The sequence below is a fragment of the Eurosta solidaginis genome, chromosome 1, assembly GCF_040869045.1.
Source record: "Eurosta solidaginis isolate ZX-2024a chromosome 1, ASM4086904v1, whole genome shotgun sequence".
In the NCBI taxonomy this organism is placed as follows: Eukaryota; Metazoa; Arthropoda; class Insecta; order Diptera; family Tephritidae; genus Eurosta; species Eurosta solidaginis.
Genome location: NC_090319.1, coordinates 386,213,319 through 386,234,412, shown reverse-complemented (window position 1 = coordinate 386,234,412; position 21,094 = coordinate 386,213,319). Strand labels below are relative to the sequence as shown.

The window sequence follows — 21,094 nt, the reverse complement described above, 5'->3', positions numbered from 1 at the left end:
TATAGTAATAGGAGTAACGTTCCTGCCAAATTTCATCATGATATCTTCAACGACTGCCAAATTACAGCTTGCAAAATTTTAAATTACCTTCTTTTAAAAGTGGGCGGTGCAACGCCTATTGTCCAAAATTTTACTAATTTTCTATTCTGCGTCATAAGTTCAACTCATCTACCAAGTTTCGTCGCTTTATCTGTCTTTTGTAATGAATTATCGCAATTTTTCGGTTTTTCGAAATTTTCGATATCGAAAAAGTGGGCGTGGTTATAGTCCGATATCGTTCATTTTAAATAGCGATCTGAGATGAGTGCTCAGGAACCTACATACCAAATTTCATCAAGATACCTCAAAATTTACTCAAGTTATCGTGTTAACGGACGGACGGGCGGACGGACGGACGGACGGACATGGCTCAATCAAATTTTTTTTCGATCCTGATTATTTTGATATATGGAAGTCTATATCTATCTCGATTCCTTTATATATGTACAACCAACCGTTATCCAATCAAACTTAATATACTCTGTGAGCTCTGCTCAACTAAGTATAAAAATGCAGTAATCATATACATATATACATACTAGGGCGGGTCAAATTGTATGGGGAAAAAATTGGGAAAAAAAACTTCAGGTGCACATCCAGTTTCTGAATCTATGGGTCATACTGAGTAATATTGTCCATGGAACCATAGGTCTAAAATAATTTTCGAGCCTCCCTAATTTTGTTAGAAAATTGTATATCCCAATCCGAATCCGAATTTGACATTTATTTTCCTGTATTTTATTTGTGAGAGCCGCTGTTCGGATTGGGATATAACATTTTCTAACAAAATTAGGGAGGCTTGAAATCCATTTCAGACCTATGGTCCCATGGACAATATTAGTCAGTATGACCCATAGATTCAGAAACTGGATGTGCCTTTTCAACAATAAATTTGACCTTCCCTAATACATACATATGTAAATATATATCGACTCTTATTTTATTCACTTGTACAACTATTTCTTATATTTCAAATCATTCTTTATTCTGATTTCATGGTAAATGAGAATTTTTTGGTTTCAACTTCTATTTGAAGTGTTATCGTTAACTTTCCAATTGTCCAAATGCAGCTTGTAATAAATGATTGCGTGAAATGGACGGACGGGCGTGATGGCAGGAACAAGAAAAAGGCGTTAAATCGGTTGCGGTGATAAATTTTAATTTTTTTGCTGTACGTGTAGTTGTGTATTTGTTCCCTTTATAGTTTAAGGATAAAAATATTTTTATTAAAAGTCGTTAGTAATTTGAAGGAATAAAAAAGATCGGTTTAAGATTGAGGCTAACACGAATAAGTTGACGTTTCAGATTGTACAGTACATGCATCCATCATAATAACATGCATCATAATAAGGTCGGTCGAGTTCACATCTTTCTTTCAACCTTCTTATCAAACATCGCAGATAAAGCTTTTTCAAGATCTATAGATTGAAGCTCGGCGCCTGATTGAACCTTATCAATGTGGTTTCAATCTTATTAAATCTGCCGTCGACCAGATTTTCACTAAGAAAAATTCCGTGAAGAAAAATCGACCCATATAAGCTCTTCGACGATTCTAAAGAGAAAGCTCGTTACTTCTTGGCAATCACTTCATTGTTGGCAGCCTTACTTTTAAAATAGTAAATAGAAGAAGAAACAGGGTGCCAACTGAAGTGCGATCTAAGATAAATTGAAACATCCAATTGGTGCCAGGTGGGAAAGACAAAAGTGACTGGCGTGACTTATCAATTTTTGTATGCACATTGGAGGGAAGGGACTTATTATGTTTTATGCCGACCACGAAAGGCATCTGCCGCTTTTCATGGCAAAAATACACTCTGAGTATTTGCCAAACCACGGCAGAGATTTGACCATGCTCATGACGCAATAAAACCAGACATATGAATTCATTATTACAAAATGGAGTCGCATTTGACAATACTCGCCCTTATAATTCTAAGTGTTGCTTCTTTACTTATCTGCAGCATTAATTTTTTCAGTATAGTAAAAAAATACTACATTATTGCCTTTCTAAAATACGAAGTAACGTGCCAGAAACAAGCGCCTGCGATCTGTTGTGCGAGGGTATATTTCCTTTTCCTAAGTGGAAATGGAAAAGTTTTAGTCATTCTATACAATAAACGAATATGGAAGCAGACTTTTGTCGTCAATGAGGTAATTGACGATCTGGAATAATGTCATGAAATTGCGGATGGGAGGCTTGTAAGACGAAAACTCGGGGTCGGCAGTAAACGGTCCCAATAACCAATATTTATATATGTAAACGAAGCGTTATTGGGTGAGCTCATTGAGCAGAAAAAGGTGGCTGGCGTAAAAATATAAAGCGGTAAATCCCCCCGTTTTTCCGCTAACACTTGCAGATTTTGCTTTTATCCATGACTATCACTATTATTCTTAATCTATTCTTATGTTATTCTTACTCTTCCTGTAAGCCTCTTTTTACTAGTTTCCCTTAAATCATTACCCTTTTTCTTACTTTAACTCTCATACTCCCTCTTCCTCTCGCCTCTGTTTTCTCCTCACTTATCTTTCATGTAACGAGCTTGACTCCCTTCCGCACATTACATTGCTAAAGTACTAAAAAAAAGCCCACGCTCAGAAAATTTTGATGTTGCCTTCACGGGACTTGAACGCAGGACCCTCGGTATGGTAGGCGTCGCACGCTACCACCATACCACGGCTACTGTGCGCAATTTTTGAAATTGAGTTCCGCCCTACCTTTGTTTATGTATCAATAACGTCGGGACGGCGCGAACGCCATTCCCGGCTACCAAAAATTACACGCACGAGTTATTCACATTAGGAATAATCGCAGAGGTCAACCCAATCGAAGTGCAATGATCAGGTCTCGCTCCGGAGGAACCGCCTTAATGATCACGGATAACCTCTACGCCAGGTAAGTATGATTTTCTTAGCGCAAATGAAATTACTTAAGTGGAATTTGTTATTAGGTTGTTAAGAATTTGTATTCGTAGGATGCTTGTGAGTTTAAAGTCGAACGAAAAAGGATATCGCTCATTTACTTCAATAGTGTCATAACTCAAAAAACATGACTTTTGAGTTAATAACATATAAACGTACCCAATAATATGATCTATGTTTTATAAAAAAATCTTTGTGATCCGTTAAAAATTTACCACGTGCTATACAAATGAAAATATGCCTTTATATGCGCAACATATGGCAGTTAAAATCTTTGAATGCCTCTCCTGGAAAATTGTGTTTTTTGAGTTATGACACTATTGAAGTAAATTAGCGAGATGAATACATAACAACTTAAAAGGTGCTGATGGAAAAAAATATAGCACTCAGGTAAGCCGCTTGCAATGTTGTTTGGCTACTTTGACGACAAATAAATAAAATGAGCGAAGACGTAGATCTTTTTGTTAGTGGATGGTTTATGCGGCAGTTAGTCACGAACGTACGTACCAAAAACGTGTCAGCTGACACGACCTATCTTATGAGTGTGCAATGTAAACGAAACCTCACCGACGTGCAACGCCCGTACGTACGTAGCCCGGAACGTAGAAATCAAAACAAATTTGTTTTTTTTCGTAAGAAAGTGTCAGCTGATCGCTCTCTCACTAGATAGAGTTGCCTAGTAAACTTTTGTGCGCTAATTTTTGACCGTTTGCAGGTTTATGCAAAAACACCTAATTAAAGTTTGAACAATTGTGAAAATAATTCGAAATAATTATGTAAAAGTGCAGATTATGAATATGTAATCTATTTATATTTATTTAATACTAATTCCAGCCTTTTACAACATCAAAAATTAAATTGGAAAAAGTTGATGTTTCCATAAGCATGCATGCAAAATGGTCAATGGCAACAATGCTTTGCTGTAAACAATACACACACAAATATATTATGTACATGTACACAGACGCACACATTGATTCCTACGGGCTTGAGGGTTCGCTCAAACGTGTTTCGTACGACAAACGTCCGTACGTATGACACACGTCGGTGGGTATTGCCGCTTTACACAGTAAAAATAAATTAATATAAAAGATTGAGAAAGAATGTTTCTTACATTTTGTACCCTGCGGTTGCTCTGCAATATACCGTAGGTAGGTAGGTAGGTTGAACTGGCCGGTCCATGAGGACCTCACATAGACTGATTGAGTCCGTAGTGTTACCAGAAGTTTGTTTTAACGACCAAACTGAAAAACCCTATCAAAAACCAGGACCTATGTTATAAAATAACTCCGTCCTCTTAGCAAATACTAGAAGCTTCCTAGGACTTAAGCCACTTGCTGCTTCTAGATCTGACAGCTGTATCACTCCTAATAGCTGGAGTCTTAGCCTGGCAAGTGCAGGGCACGAGCACAGAACGTGCTCGATCGTTTCCTCCTCCAACCCGCACTTCCTACATCTGCTATCACTGACCAAGCCTAGTTTAAAGGCATGTGACGCCAGAAGGCAGTGTCCAGTCAGAATACCCGTCATGAGTCTACAGTCCTCTCTTTTTAATGATAGGAGCAACTGTGTTAGTCTAAGGTTGTAAGACCTACACATAATCTTCGACACTTTACAGCCCCGCGCTTGAACCCACGCCTTTCCCGCTTGGTCGATCATGTGCACCTCTCGCCTTAATCTCGCCCAATCTAATTGGGACATCTACGGAGCAAGCTTCAAGGGATGCGCCCTTTTTAGCTAGCTCATCCGCTTTTTTTTCCCATCTATTCCCATATGCCCTGGGACCCAATATAGATGTATGCTTCTCCCTGTACCGATTCTCTCCAGAGACTGCTTGCACTCTAACACGCATTTAGATGCTGTGCTATGCGAGATTATTGCCTTAATTGCTGCTTGACTGTCAAAAAAAAAGTTAACACGGTTGCAGCTTAAGCTATTCTCTTCCAGTGTTTCTACTGCTTTGGTTACGGCTAATATATCCGCTTGGAAAACGCTACAGTAATCCGGCAGCCTGTAGGATCTACTTATTTCCGGATCAGCGCAGTATACCGCAGACCCTACTCCTTCCATTACTTTGGAACCATCGGTGTACACATGTATCGCCTCGTCGGCCATTTGCGCACCCTTGCGCCAACCGTCCACCTCTATTGTGGCCTTAAGATCTCCCTCGAAGCGCAGATAGGGAATCATGTAGTCTGTTCGTCTTGCGATTGATGACGCTATACTACTATGGCCATATGGTCGGCGCTCAAGCCGCCCCGAAGCACCGAGCCTGGTTGCGGTCGTTAACGCTTTGTTCTTTGCTACCAGGTCTACAGGTGGGATGTGCAAAATGGCATACAGTGCAGCCGTCGGGGTTGTTTTCAGGGCTCCCGTAATGCTAAGCATCGATAGTCTGCATACCCCCTCTAATTTTTTTAGGCATGTTGTTTTTTGTGTGGCTTTCCACCAAACAAGAACTCCATAGTATAGAATAGGGCTTACAATCGCTGTAAAAACCCAATGAGAAAGAGAGGGCGATAGGCCCCACGTACACCCCAGCATTCTTTTACATGCGTAGAGAGCCGTTGAGGCCTTCTTGACCCGCTCCTCCACGTTGAGCTTCCATGACAGCTTACTGTCTAGGATGATTCCTAAATATTTTGTGCAAGGTTTCTCCTGTAAGGTCACCCCTCCTAACTTAGGCCTGGTCCAATTTGGGACCTTGTACCTCTTTGTAAACAAGACCATATCCGTCTTCTCCGCATTGACTTTCAACCCGACATTAGATACCCAGGTATGAATATCGCGAAGCGCCCGATCCATTAAAGAACTAATCGTTGGAAGGCACTTTCCACTTATGACAATTGCAACGTCATCTGCGTAAGCCGTAAGTTTTACGGGTCCCTCATCGAATTGCCTGAGCAGTTGGTTGATAACCAGCGTCCACAGCAGAGGTGATAGCACCCCTCCCTACGGCGTGCCCCTGTCCATTGATTTCGTGGCCTCGTACAATCCCCATTGTGATGTAATCTTTCTGCAATTTAACATGCAGCCGATCCATCTGATTAAGGCAGGATGTACTTTAATGTAATTAAGACCATCCATAATCGCCCATTTTGCAACATTATTGAAAGCGCCGGCAATGTCCAAGAAGACTCCTAGAGCATACTCCTTATATTCCAGGGATTTCTCTATGCTTATTACCACCCTATGCAATGCGGTGTCTACCGACTTGCCTTTGGTGTACGCATGCTGTGTTGTGGAGAAGAGCTTTTCATCCACGTTGGACTTTATGTACACATCTATCAGCCTCTCAAAGGTTTTGAGCAGAAATGATGTTGAGCTAATGGGTCTATAGTCTTTGGAATACATGTGACCGATCTTCCCCGCCTTTGGTAGAAAAGCTACACGAGCAGTTCTCCAAGAGTGCGGTACATGATTCAGTCGTATGCACCCATCGAATATTATTTTAAGCCATTCCACGACCGTCCTACTTGAGACTTGTAGCATGGCCGGGAATATACCATCTGGGCCCGGCGATTTAAACTTAGAAAACGTCTTCACGGCCCACTCGATCTTGGTATCGGTCACCAAGCCCGGCACTACTAGCTCCGTGATCGGAGTGTGAGTGATGTCTGCCGGCTCCTCTAAGCCGTCTTCCGATGGGAAATGTGTATCGAGAAGCACCTCAAGGGATTCCTCACTATTACGTGACCATTCCCCGTTCTCTTTCTTTATTAGTCCCTGGACTATGTTTCCCTTTGCTAGGACTTTTTCAACCGTGCTGTTTCGCTGGAGCACTCTATGTCCGTACAGAAACTTTTCCATGAGTTTCTCTTCGCCCTGGTAATTTCACGCTTGTAGATCCTCAGTAGATCCATGTACTCGTCCCAACACGATTCGCTTTCCGCGTTCTTTGCGAGCTTAAACATTTCTTTAACCTGTCTTCTTAGAAGACTCAGCTCATTGTTCCACCATGGCGGCTTTGCTTTTCCTCTGAATCTTCTTAGAGGGCAAGCTTTGTTATTCGCAGTCATAAGCGTCCTTGTTAGGAATTCATTCGACTCTTCCAGTTCCTCTACATTAGCAACCTCTTTGGGTTGTCCCAGTTTTGTTTCTACATGTTTCTGGAATTTAGTCCAGTTCGTTGACCTAGGGTTTCTAAAGGTTCCTCCCTTCTCTACCCTCTTTAGGGGGATGTTGAAGCTGATATACGCATGGTCGGAGAAGGATGGTCTATCAAGAACCATCCAATCATACCTTGATATATCACGCTCGGAGCTCAATGTAATATCCAGAACATTGCTGGATGTTGGACCAATGTATGTAGGGACATTTCCCCTGTTGGCTATCTGCAAATTGGTTTGCAGGATGTAACAATACAGAGATTCGCCTCTCTCGTTCGTATCTGCTCTTCCCCACGCATTGTGGTGCGCATTTGTATCTGCGCCTATGACCAACCGCCCTTTGCGCCCTTCCTCTTGTACTAGCCTTTTGCACTCCATCGGTGGGACCTCCGCCATGGGTCATGTAGCAGGACGCCAGGATAAATGCCTGCTTATTCTTTTGCTCAACGGCCACCGCTACGAGATCCTCAGTGATGTAATTAGGCAGCATATATGAATGCAGCTGTTTCCTTACCATTACTACAGCTCGCACTCGTCCTTCCGTTTGCGCGTAGTAAACGCCAAACCCGCGCGCGCTAAGTCCAGAAACCTTTCCTCCCGATGAGAGCCACGGCTCCTGGATCAGCGCCACGTCAAACGAACCCTCCTCAAGGGTTAGGAGGAGTTCGCTCGACGCCACTTTACTGTGTTGGAGGTTTATCTGTAGGACTCGCAGCACCATTGGGCTGTTTGTCCCCCTCCAGCACCTTCATCTTGACGTCGTCGTCCTCCCCTTGCCCTTTTGGTTTAGAGTATTCGAGGCCCCCTTCAGCCTCTCGTGACTGTTGTGCAGGGTGTTCCTCTGTGCGAGTCACAGCACCATTTAGCGGTTGGTCCTCTTCTAGCACGTTCGTGGTGACGTCGGGGACCTCCACCTGTCTTTTTTCCCTTAGGCTTTTGAGGTCCTTTTCGAGTTCGCCCACCTCTAGCGTGTTAGGGTTTTTATCCTCGGGACTTCTTTTCCTGAATCGCATGTAAATTTTGCCAGTGCCAAAGGACATTTTACCAAGCTGCGTGTACAAAATATCCTCCCCCTGCTTGTTTATTTGGAAGATGTAGAACTGACCATCCTCGGTAGGCCGAGATACAGTAAGTATCTTCCAATCCTGTGTCGGTATGTTCGGATTCTGATTCTGCAGAAGTCGCAGTGTATCCTCCGACTTCATCACGCATGCTATCCATACCTTAACTTTTGGTACCGTGGGGATTTGCGCTTTATCCACCACCTCAAACCGCGCGTTCGTGCCTTGCCTTTGGATGTTTGGAACCACTTCCTCCAGCCACTGCAAGCTTGCGATGTTGTCGCATGCATGAGAAAGCCGGAGTCTCTTCTACTCCGTTTTCATTTGTGTGCTTCTCCAACACGGAGCTCATTGAATCAGCACTACTCTCGCTCCCCTAGTCCGACGCATCGCTTAATTCGTATTTGTCGTCCTTGGATTGCGACTCAGTCCTCCTCTGTACAGCGTCCTTATTACAGTCAGTTAATGAGTCGTTCATCTTGGTCGTACGACCACCTGACAAGGCGGGCTCAGCGGTCCAGTATTATATACGGGGAAAGAACAGTTCGCCACAGCAGCGCCCCTTGCTGTGGTAAGGCCATTAATACTTCCCGAGGTGGCCCGGTATCGGGAAGGCTCCGTTCGAATACAGCCGAATTTATCCCCTGGCTGCAAATCGTCCAATAGGCACGGTCCGCATAACACCCTGGATTAGGGGGTTGGCAGTTCTTGGTCACCGACATCCCGCCGCCCTCGTATGAGGCGAAACGGCGTAGATGTCAGTCCTAACAATCTCCGCCTCATAGTCGGGCGCTATGGAGTTCGGCTAAGCCCTCACACCAACGACAAGGTACCTACCCTAGTGAGGGAGAATATACCGTAAGTTTAAAAAAATATTTGTACCATTTATAAGTTTTGATGTGCCAACGCCGATACTAATCACCTCAGATATCATTAATATTAACCCTCATGTAATATTGAATGACTTTTGCTAAGAGCACATCACAGGCAACATATTAATCAACTCCACGCATACGAACGCCACCCACATTAAACACCTAAAATTTGACAACAAATTCATGACAAACACAATCTCGGAAATCCGAATGAATATCACTCGGGCGGAAATCAACCAAATTCACATTTATTTTAATTTTATGACTTTATGACAGTACACCGTGACGACACACAGTATGCACCACAAAAATTCAATTTACAACAAAAAATTTGTAAAAAATCCTAAGCTGCCGAAACTTGTTGTCTATACAAAAGCGCGATATATTCAAAAGGGCGTCGCGCTTCAGTTCCAGCAGTTTAGGGATGAATAGTGAACAACCTGTGAATATGAAACGGAAATTGAGCCAAGTGGCTCAGCCAGTGCCCAACAAAGTGCTGCACAAATTCAGTGTATGTAATCTATGTATGTTCATGTTTAGTGCTCTGCATTGTGGGGGTAGTTTTTGTTAACCACAAGCATGTGAAGCTGGAAACCTCCAACTGTGCGGCGATAACACCCACATTCGTTTATGACAACGAGCGCATTTCGCACAACCCACAACATTTCAAGACAACACCAGCTCAAACATCATAGCATACAACGCAACTAGGCAAGGCTGTGCGTGGAACTAGTCGCGGGCCATCTTGCGACCAATAATACTGACGACCATATTTACTTTCTTTCTTCAAATACTTGCAATGAAGACCCCACATTTTGATACGGATAGACTAACTGTATTGTAAAGCCTCAGTATTAGATGCTCTACAAAGCATTTGTTAGTGTCAGTACACAGAAGGCGCGGATTGTTATCAGTAACGATCTGAGAACAACATCTACATGGACGGCATACTGAGCAATAAGCCGGAGGTAGCGGCCTATTTTTGTTGTTGTTGTAGCGATAAGGATACTCCCCGAAGGCCTTGGGGAGTGTTATTGATGTTGATGGTCCTTCGCCGAATGCGGATCCAGTACATACCGGTACCAATCGCGACCATGTCGGAAACGATTTTGTATGACCACATGCGACCTTCAAGTCCATACTACCCTCCCATCCCCTAGATCCATGTGGAGTTCGGGGACGCCAGAGCCTCGACTGTCAATGAAACAGGATTCGCCACGGATAGGTGAGGTCACAATTATGTTGGAAAAACTATATATTGCGCTACACAACCATCGGTGTAATAGCCCAATGACGGGTGACGACACCGGTACGTACTCTCACTGCAGACTTATTTGGCTTGAGAAGGAAAATAGTTCTTTTCCTGTCCAAATATAGACATAAGGACCTTGAGGCCTCCTAATACTACAAAGCGAGTATTTATAACAAAAAGAAATTTGTTTCTTTGTTGTCAAAGGCCAAAAAAAGTCATAAATAACGTAATATGCTTAAGTTAGCTTCGATTCCAGTTCTTTATATGGATTGCAGGATGGTCAGCTTCCCCTAATGTTTAGACTATTACAATACGTCAATGGAAACGCCATTTTTGGAATAACGACCTTATTTATAATTAGCCAATGCCTTTTAATATCTTAATGACTTTGTGTATTCGTCTAATGGAAATTGCAAGTGACTAGTACATTTGAACATATTTATATGTATGGACGCTAAGGCTAAATAAAATTGCCTATACCAGTGGTGCGAAATCAAAAAACCTCAAAGTAAATTAGATATTTCCATTCGGTTTTTTTTCAGATTTTTCGGAAAAAAACTAAGAACTAATAAAATGTTTTTGAAATATAAAAGTCAGGAAGGCTAAGTTCGGGTGTAACCGAACATTACATACTCAGTTGAGAGCTATGGAGACAAAATAAGGGAAAATCACCATGTAGGAAAATGAACCTAGGGTATCCCTGGAATGTGTTTGTATGACATGTGTATCAACTGGAAGGTATTAAAGAGTATTTTAAGAGAGAGTAGGCCATAGTTCTATGAATGGACGCCATTTAGGGATATTGCCATAAAGGTGGACCAGGGCTGACCCTAGAATTTGTTTGTACGATATGGGTATCAAATTAAAGTTATTAATGAGGGTTTTAAAAGGGAGTGGTGGTAGTTGTATATGTGAAGGCGTTTTCGAGATATCGACCAAAATGTGGACCAGGGTGACCCAGAACATCATCTGTCGGGTACCACGAACGGTATTCCTGCCAAGATTCAAAGCCCTTGATTTCGCCCTGCAAAATTTTTTCATTTTCTTCTACTTAATATGGTAGGTGTCACACCCATTTTACCAAGTTTTTTCTAAAGTTATATTTTGCGTCAATAAACCAATCCAATTACCATGTTTCATCCCTTTTTTCGTATTTGGTATAGAATTATGGCATTTTTTTAATTTTTCATAACTTTCGGTATCGAAAAAGTGGGCGCGGTCATAGTCGGATTTCGTCCATTTTTTATACCAATACAAAGTGAGTTCAGATAAGTACGAGAACTGAGTTTAGTAAAGATATATCGATTTTTTCTCAAGTTATCGTGTTAACGGCCGAGTGGAAGGACGGACGGGCTTCAACCGATTTCGCCCTTTTTCACAGAAATAAGTTATTGTCTCAGAATCTAAGCCCCTACCAAATTTCACAAGGATTGGTAAATTTTTGTTCGACTTATGACATTAAAAGTATCCTAGACAAATTAAATGAAAAAGGACGGAGCCAACCCATTTTGAAATATTCTTTTATTTTTCTATTTTATTGTACAATATCATTACTGGAGTCGAATGTTGACATAATATACATATATACTGTAAAGATATTGAATTTTTTGTTAAAATTTGACTTAAAAAAAATTTTTTTTTTAAGTGGGCGTGGTCGTTCTCCGATTTTGCTAATTTTTATTAAGCATACATATAGTAATAGGAGTAACGTTCCTGTCAAATTTAATCATGATATCTTCAACGACTGCTAAATTACAACTTGCAAAATTTTTAAATTACCATCTTTTAAAAGTGGGCGGTGCCACGCCCATTGTCCAAAATTTTACTAATTTTCTATTCTGCGTCATAAGGTCAACACACCTACCAAGTTTCATCGCCTTGTCTTTCTTTGGCAATGAATTATCGCATTTTTTCTGTTTTTCGAAATTTTCGATATCGAAAAAGTGGGCGTGGTTATAGTCTGATATCGTTTATTTTAAATAGCGATCTGAGTGCTCAGGAACCTACATACCAAATTTCATCAAGGTACCTCAAAATTTACTCAAGTTATCGTGTTAACGGACAGATGGACGGACGGACGGACGGGCGGACGGATGGACGGACGGACATGGCTCAATCAAATTTTTTTCGATACTGATGATTTTGATATATGGAAGTCTATATCTATCTCGATTCCTTTATACCTGTACAACCAACCGTTATCCAATCAAAGTTAATATACTCTGTGAGCTCTGCTCAACTGAGTATAAAAACAAGTAAAAACGGGACTGTCTTCGGCTGTGCCGAAGACTTCATACCTTTCATAAATGGGGCTGAACAATAATCTTATCCCGCTCGTAATCTCCGAATAATCGGATGTATAAGATAAGAAATATATAGTGAACAGATCTACATACCTTAACGGCTTTTAAGATAAATATAAAATAAAAAACAGGTAGGTACTTTGTGTGAGGATGCAAAGTTTCAGGTTTTTTGTGGTCTGCGTGTAAAAACTATGACTACGAATCACGTATTTCAACAATATATGACGTAAACATAACTATTTGATGAAATTTGATGAATTTTGAAGCTTCTAGCCGTAAAAAAGGGGCAAAAATGACAGTTTGTATGAAGTATATAATATATATACCACCGATCTCTATGATTTTTTCAGACAACAATATATGCTATATACGTAAGCATTTGGTGAAATTTGAAGCTTATAGCTGTTAAAATGAGGCCGAAATCGCAAAAAAAATATATATATACTATATATATATACTATATATACCATCATATATATATTATATATATCACCGATCTCTATGATTTTTTGACACAACAATACATACTATATACGTAAGCAATTGGTGAAATTTGAAGCTTATAGCTGTTAAAATGGGGTAGAAATTGCGAAAAGTTTCTTATCTGAACAATCGGTTGTATGAGATATATACTATATATACAACCGATCTCTATGATTTTTTCAGACAACAATATATGCTATATAGGTAAATATTCTGTGAAATTTGAAGCTTTGAGCTGTTAAAATGGGGCTAAAATTTGCGAATATATATATATATATATATACTATATGTATATACTATATATACCACCGATCTTTATGATTTTTGGACACAACAATACATACTATATACGTAAGCAATCGGTGAAATTTTAAGCTTACAGCTGTTAAAATGGGGTAGAAATTGCGAAAAGTTTCTTATCTGAACAATCGGTTGTGGGGGATATATACTATATATATGACCGATCTCATCAATTTTTTCAGGCAACAATACGTGCAATATACGAAAGTATATGGTGAAGTTTGAAGCTTCAATCTGTTAAATTGGGTAAGATATTACAAAAATCCTCTTTTTCTGAAAAATCGGTTGTATGGAGGATATATGCTATAGTGGTCCGATCCGGTTGTTTCCGACAAATGTCTAATCGGACACCCAAATACACCCGCTCATCAAATTTTATCAAGATATCTCAAAAATTGAGGGACTAGTTTGCATACAAACAGATAGACGGACAGACGGACAGACGGAAAGACGGACATGGCTAAATCAACTCAGCTCTTCAACCTGATTATTTCGGTATACTTAATGGTGGGTCTATCTATTTTCCTTTAAGGACTTACAATTTTCGGTTTCGTGACGAAATTAATATACCATTTCATTTTCATGAAAGGTATAATAACAACTGATCACTTCTATTTTATTAAATAAAATTTTCAAGCATTGCCTCAATTCATACCTGCTCGCATAACTAAAAAAAATATACCAGCATAATGGTTTTGCTACCCATACAACTGATCCTTAGATATGTACATACATTAGACTGTTCGATTTATTAAACGATATCGCGCCATCGATTTTTCGATAGGATTTGGGCTTAGGAAAAAAAGTTCCACTACGCATACCCAAACAAATAATTTTCGAGCCTGCAAAAAAAATGGCGAAAGGGTAAATTTTTCGACCGAAATACTCCTCAAAGCCGTAAAAATATTTTTTTTGTTTCAAAAAACTTTTATCGCCAACGTTTTTATAACAGTTTTTTAAAAAAAAAAAAATATTTTTAGGGCTTTGAGGAGTGTTTTGGTCGAAAAATTTACCCTTTCGCCATTTTTTTTGCAGGCTCGAAAATTATTTGTTTGGGTATGCGTAGTGGAACCTTTTTTCCTAAGCCCAAATCCTATCGAAAATCTGATGGCGCGATATCGGTTAACTTTCGTCCATACAAATCGACCCAGGTTAATGTAAATATTTACGTATAGATATACAAGTGTATTTATGCACACTGGCACGCAAAAATGTTCTGCTCAGGTAAGATTTTTTGACTGCAACACTTTGTTGACACTTTTCTTCCCTACTTAAGATGTCCTCATTCATTCACCATCAAACACATGCATATCCTTGACAGTGAAATTCTCAACTACTTTGTGATAAAATCAACGTAAGTACATTATTTTGAACTAAAAAAAGCATACTTACCTGGCGTAGAGGCTATCCGTGATCATTAAGGCGGTTCCTCCGGAGCGAGACCTGATCATTGCACTTCGATTGGGTTGACCTCTGCGATTATTCCTAATGTGAATAACTCATGCGTGTAATTTTTGGTAGCCGGGAATGGCGTTCGCGCCGTCCCGACGTTATTAATACATGCAGTTATCCCAATTGGTCAGCAAGTCCATTGCTCTCAGTTGTGTGCATTTTCTACAAATTCATTCCCTTCAAAATCGCTGCGCCCAGGGACCCAGAATAGGAGATATGCCTTTTGAACGCCAGCTGGATATAGTCCCATTCAAACGTTGAACAGACATAACCTCTTACTGTGTAGCGAGATCAGAAGAGCAGGCGGTTTGCAGAAGATTATTATATATCCGCAAATGGCTATCCATATCGATAATATGCCTCAAACCTTCGGGGAGTTTCGTTATCGCTTACTTACTTACTTAAGTGGCGCTTAACCATCTAAACGGTTATGGCCGTCCAACAAGGCGCGCCAGTCGCTCCTTCGCTCCGCCAACCGGCGCCAATTGGTCACACCAAGGGAGTTTAAATCGTTTTCCACCTGGTCTTTCCAACGTTATCTCTACCATAACAAAAACGTCATGGTCTTCGCCAATAATGCGCTCATATTTCCGGTTAGTACGGTGAATCGCAATGTTTCCTATATTGTTTTGGTTATACGCCACACTGGCTTGAGAGCAATGAATTAGCAACTGCACCTGATAAAGATATATTCGGGATGACTCTGCAAAGAATATAGTCACCCAGTTTGTTTGCCGGTTTGTTCGTGAGTTTGTAATGAACGTTATCGTCAACAGGAATTTTACAAATATGCTCCGCTACTTTGTTGATATTAAATGCCCTACCAAAATACTCTATTACACTTTATGAGCACTACACATGCATTTGTGCGTGTGTGTTTGTAAAATATTTGGGAGACCAGCACGTTTGAGTTAATTTAATCGCAGCAAATTGTTCAACAATCTGCGTTGGATTAGAGTCACTAAAGTAAAAAAAAGTTACACATTTGTTGCAAACTGCATTCTGTTTAGTCGACAGGCCATTAAAATTGTGGGGCGGACAGTTGCGCCCTATTTTCGTGTTATGACACGCCCACCGTTCTTAACATTAATATGTATGTAGTTATTTTATACGCATAAGCCGTAATTGAGAGAGTGTGAATTAATGATAAGTGAGTAGATATATATTTTTATAGCAGCAGCAATTCAATTGGATTATATTTCCCAAATGCGAACATATTAATATTTTATTATTGCAATTATAATCATTTTTTCTTGCTGGTATTTTCAACTCAGATACGTTCTCAGAGGGAGGTAGAATTTCTCCCTAACTGTTGATAAGTATTATATTTTGAGTAAATGGTTTCAGTGCATTAGTTTGCGAATTGAGTAGAGTAAATGCTAAGAAGTTCTTAAGGTGAAATCAATTTGTTGGTAATCCTTGGAGATCGAGGGGTAGAAATGTATTATTCTTTCATATTCAAAAAAAGTTTTCAGATTTCGAAATTTACTAAAGCTACATACACTAGAACATCTACAATGATTGATATTTACAACCAGGAATTCCAAATGACTATTACGAAACGAAATTATCATCAAGGTTACAGATTTTTCATGGATTTTATTTTGAAGTTTTAGCGGTATCTGCTTTATAACAAACCGATAAGTCGTCCATAGCAAATTGGTAAAACATCGATCTGGACTCTTTTGCCGGTTGGTGCGCAGACAATAATTTATTTTTAAATACAAACAAATGCTGCGTTGTGTCTTATTCCAAAAAGACAACTGCGACATATTTTAACTACAAACTAAATCTCTTAATCGTTGTCAAGAGATTAAAGATTTGGGTGTCATTTTTGACTCCAAACTCTCTTTTTCCAGTCATATTGACTTTATTGTTGCAAAGTCCTTTGCAATGGTTGGGTTCATTAGACGAAACACCAGTGATTTTAAGGACCCTACGACGTTGAAGGCACTTTATATCTCCTTGGTGAGATGTCGCCTTGAATATTGTTCAATAATATGGAATCCTTTTTATGAATCTATCTCCTATAAAATTGAAAGAGTTCAAAACGTTTTTACGAAAATTGCTTTACGCATGCTTCGCTGGCCAGACGGCTCCCATCGTATACCAGCAGGCGCAGATGGCTTAGTGTTCAAGCTTTGCACGACAGAAGAACTTGAGCATAAATTGATCCGATTTATATAATTTGTTCATTCCATATATACCACTGTGTGATCTTCGGCATAATAGATTATTTATCGAAATAACTCATAAAACAAATTATGCTATGAATGAACCTATTACTAGGACTATACATCTAGCAAATCGATTCAGTAATGTTCTTAATTTTAATAACAGCTTATATAAGTTTAAGCTTGAATTGTTTTCTATTTTTAACTAGTCTGCAAGATAGCATGTACTTTTAGACTGAATGAATTAAATAAATAAATAAAAAAATTTTCAATAACAGAATTATTACTTCTGCTAACATATCGATAGCTTTTCGATAAATAAACCATAAATTTTCAGTAACAAATCGATAACTTTTTGATTACATATAAATAGATATGTAAATGTTAGAAAACTTTTCGATCGTACATCGATTAACTATCGATAACATACCAATAACTGGACTATAGGAGATCATCCCTATATTCGGGGTAGTACCGGAGTGCACCAGATTCTTTAACATTGAACACTGCCCCTATCTGTAATATTACCCTTAACTTTCCAGGCGTATTTTTTCAATTACAACAACTCGAAATTGCTTTCACTGACTATTGATTCTAGCACCAGAACAGTGGACAGCTGCAACAGAACTTCAGCACACTTGTAAGGAAGCAAAAGTAGCAGGAATTGCGGTCAGTCGCTAGCACTAAAGCCCTGAAAGATCAAGTTCCGCCGCCGTGTCGAATGTTATCGGCACTTGCTGTTCAACTTTGATGAGCCCCCTTATTCATTCGGCGCTCCTAGAATACACATGTTATACGTTTTTAAGTTTTTTTTAATTTCATCATTTCGTAATTTTGACGATTTTCAACTAGAATGACGCTTGGACGATTTTGTAATGAAAAATAACGATTTAAGCCTGCCTTCTAATATATCCTTCAAAATTTTAATAAAGTTAATAAAATTTTCCAGAGTGAGGGGCTTCAAATACATAATCTGTATTCAGAAATAAAAAGACTTTATTTAAATATATTGTATAATTTTGTAAAGCCGGAATGTATTACATTAGACAACATAGAAATTATAGATTATAAAAACATGTCAAATACATTGCAAAGTGATCAGATGTATATATGAGTTTATGCGAGGGATAAGCTCATCGTCTTTAACATTTCCGAGCAAGAAGTCAAATTTAAACAAGATTGTATTATTTTTTATATTGAACTGTGTGTTCAAATTAGAAAGCGTTTTGATTTTAACAATGTTGTTCTAAAAAACTTAAGTTTCATGGATCCCAAAAAAGTTGCTGGAAAAAATTGATTCTTTGCATATGGTCTTGCAACATTTTTCGCACACAATCGATTAGAAAATTGTGCAGGACATTGATGGCAAGTATAGGGAATTGAAGTTTTTAGAATTTAAGACATTTCTAAGGTTCCTCCAGACGTTTTTTGGAAAACTATTTCTATTATAAAAAGAGCTGACTCTACACACGCTTTTTATGTGCATTCGTTGCAGATCTAATGTGCGTTGCCACACTCTTCAGCGAATGTAGAACGAACTTTTTTCTAAAATAAATTTAAACTAAACAAAAATCCGAAACCGTCTGGAAACTGATACATTAAAAGGAATATGGGTAGCCCAAGATTATTTAAAATTGAATAACTTTTCCTTTCATAATATTGAACCGCAAATAAATATGCTAAAAAATTAACACGAAAATGTATAACTAAGAAACTAAAATGATATAGAAGTTTATGCGAGGTTCGATTCGAGCTCAAAGAAAACAAAAGCAAAATAATTGTTAAAATGACTGAAAACAAATACCTTTTGTATGTAATACAAAATTTATCTTTTAAGACGTTTTTGTTATTTATAAAATGAAACGAAATGAATTAAAAACGATTTTATATGTTGTATGTGACAACAAAAAACAACAATCAAAGTCAATTGAATGAAATCCGGCGATCGCATTTTGGTATCCGGCGAATACAATGGTACGCCCCCTGGTAATAACCCAACTGCGTCCCAACTCAACTTTGGTTGTTGCCATAGATATTGCGATTTTTTGGGCGGCGTCTGACGACTTGGAAAAAAAATATATGGCAACGCTGGGTAGAACTTTGGTTTGCTACGCTTATTGAAAATTTTAGAAATCTACTTCTAAATACGTTCAAGCTAACCTATTCTTTCTTACCTGGTACTCGTGATATTTAACTTCCTTATGGCTACACTTAATCAGATAGATCAAATGTTTGAAAACGAACAGTTTAGGGTTTCTAAGTTTTTTATTTCGATCTCAAAAATATCATCTATTGTTTTTTGATTTTCACTACAATTTCTCTCGTCGCTATAATTTAAGGCGGTGGCACAATGACATTTTTCATATAGATGCGTTTAACACAAGCTTATGCATTCCAATAACATAGCCACAATCAACGAAGACGTTGCGTTTGTAAATATGAAGGAACTTCAGACTTGGCAATTGTAGTTTATTACGCCTTGCCCATTCACATACAAAATTTCGCGAAGCACTGTTGTAAACATTCTCCCTATACAACAAAAATACTTGCTAACATATTTTTTGTCGTACACCCTTAGCAAATGTCAAATTTTTTTTTTTTTTTATGATTTGCTTAGAACAAAATTAGGGATTTGGCTACTTTTCAATATCAGATGGCGCTAGTGTTGCTCATTCTACCATTCTCGATAAAAATACATGCAATCTACTCATAATGCATAAGCATGTGTTAAACTCATCTATATGAAAAACTGCTTATGTGTCGGACCTATTAATGGTAATTAAAAAAAATGTATATTTGAAAAATTTTCCTTATATACATTAAACGTCGGGACGGCGCGAACGCCATTCCCTGCTACCAAAAAGTACACGTACGAGTTATTCACATTAGGAATAATCGCAGAGGTCAACCCAATCGAAGTGCAATGATCAGGTCTCGCTCCGGAGGAACCGCCTTAATGATCACGGATAGCCTCTACGCCAGGTAAGTATGCTTTTTTTAGTTCAAAATAATGTACTTACGTTGATTTTATCACAAAGTAGTTGAGAATTTCACTGTCAAGGATATGCATGTGTTTGATGGTGAATGAATGAGGACATCTTAAGGGAAGAAAAGTGTCAAAGTGTTGCAGTCAAAAAATCTTACCTGAGCAGGACATTTTTGCGTGCCAGTGTGCATAAATACACGTGTACATCTATACGTAAATATGTACATATCTAAAGATCAGTTGTATGGGTAGCAAAACCATTATGCTGGTATATTTTTTGTAGTTATGCGAGCTGGTATGAATTGAGTCAATGCTTGAAAATTTTATTTAATAAAATATAAGTGATCAGTTGCTATTTTTATTTTTTAAAAACATTTTATTAGTTCTTACTTTCTTTTCCGAAATTTCGGAAAAAATCGAATGGAAATGTCTAATTTACTTTGAGGTTTATTGTATTTGCGCCGCTGGCAAAGGCAATTTGAGCCTTAGCGTCCATCCATATGTACTAGTCACTTTCAAATTCCATTAGACGAATACACAAAGTAATTAAGTTATTGAAATGTATTGGCTAATTATTAGGTCGTTATTCCTAAAATGGCTTTTCCATTGACGTTTTTGGTATTGTAATAGTCTAACCATTAGGGGAAACTGACCATCCTGCAATCCATATAAAGAACTGGAATCGAAGCTAACGTAATCATATTACGGTATTTATGACTTTGTTTTGGCCTTTGACAACAAAGAAACAAATTTCATTTTATTATAAATACTCGTTTTGTATTATGTAATTTTGTTTAACAAAAGTATACTTATACTAGGTTCAAACACACACAAAATTGGCAATTTATACCATTTGGGCAATTTATTACGCAATTTGTCATATAATAAATTGTAATAATAAATTGCCAATTTAAAAAAAATTGCGTAATAAATTGTTTCAAACTGCAAATGCAACATTGTAAAGTGTGTTTATTGAGTATATTTAAACGTCAGTTACGCATGGCTGAACTATATGGTTGGCTCATCTCATCAGCTGATTTTATGTCTTTCATTTCTCTGGAGTAGGGATTGTCAAAAGAAGATGGCAAACTCGAAATGAAACCAAAACATTGAACACATTTTCTTACAGCACACAAAAATA

General features: G+C 38.6%; 1 protein-coding gene and 3 non-coding genes across 4 annotated transcripts in view; 1 reads left to right on the top strand and 3 right to left on the bottom strand.

Moving 5' to 3' along the window:
• Positions 1–21,094, bottom strand: part of LOC137238422 (protein Skeletor, isoforms B/C) — a 204,900-nt gene that overhangs the window by 149,657 nt on the left and 34,149 nt on the right. The window lies entirely within an intron of this gene.
• Positions 2,776–2,940, bottom strand: LOC137238967 (U1 spliceosomal RNA). Its single transcript, XR_010949269.1, has one exon. It is a non-coding gene; the product is annotated as a U1 spliceosomal RNA (small nuclear RNA).
• On the top strand, positions 14,726–14,890 carry LOC137238945 (U1 spliceosomal RNA). Its single transcript, XR_010949253.1, has one exon. It is a non-coding gene; the product is annotated as a U1 spliceosomal RNA (small nuclear RNA).
• On the bottom strand, positions 19,793–19,957 carry LOC137238946 (U1 spliceosomal RNA). The gene has a single exon (XR_010949254.1). It is a non-coding gene; the product is annotated as a U1 spliceosomal RNA (small nuclear RNA).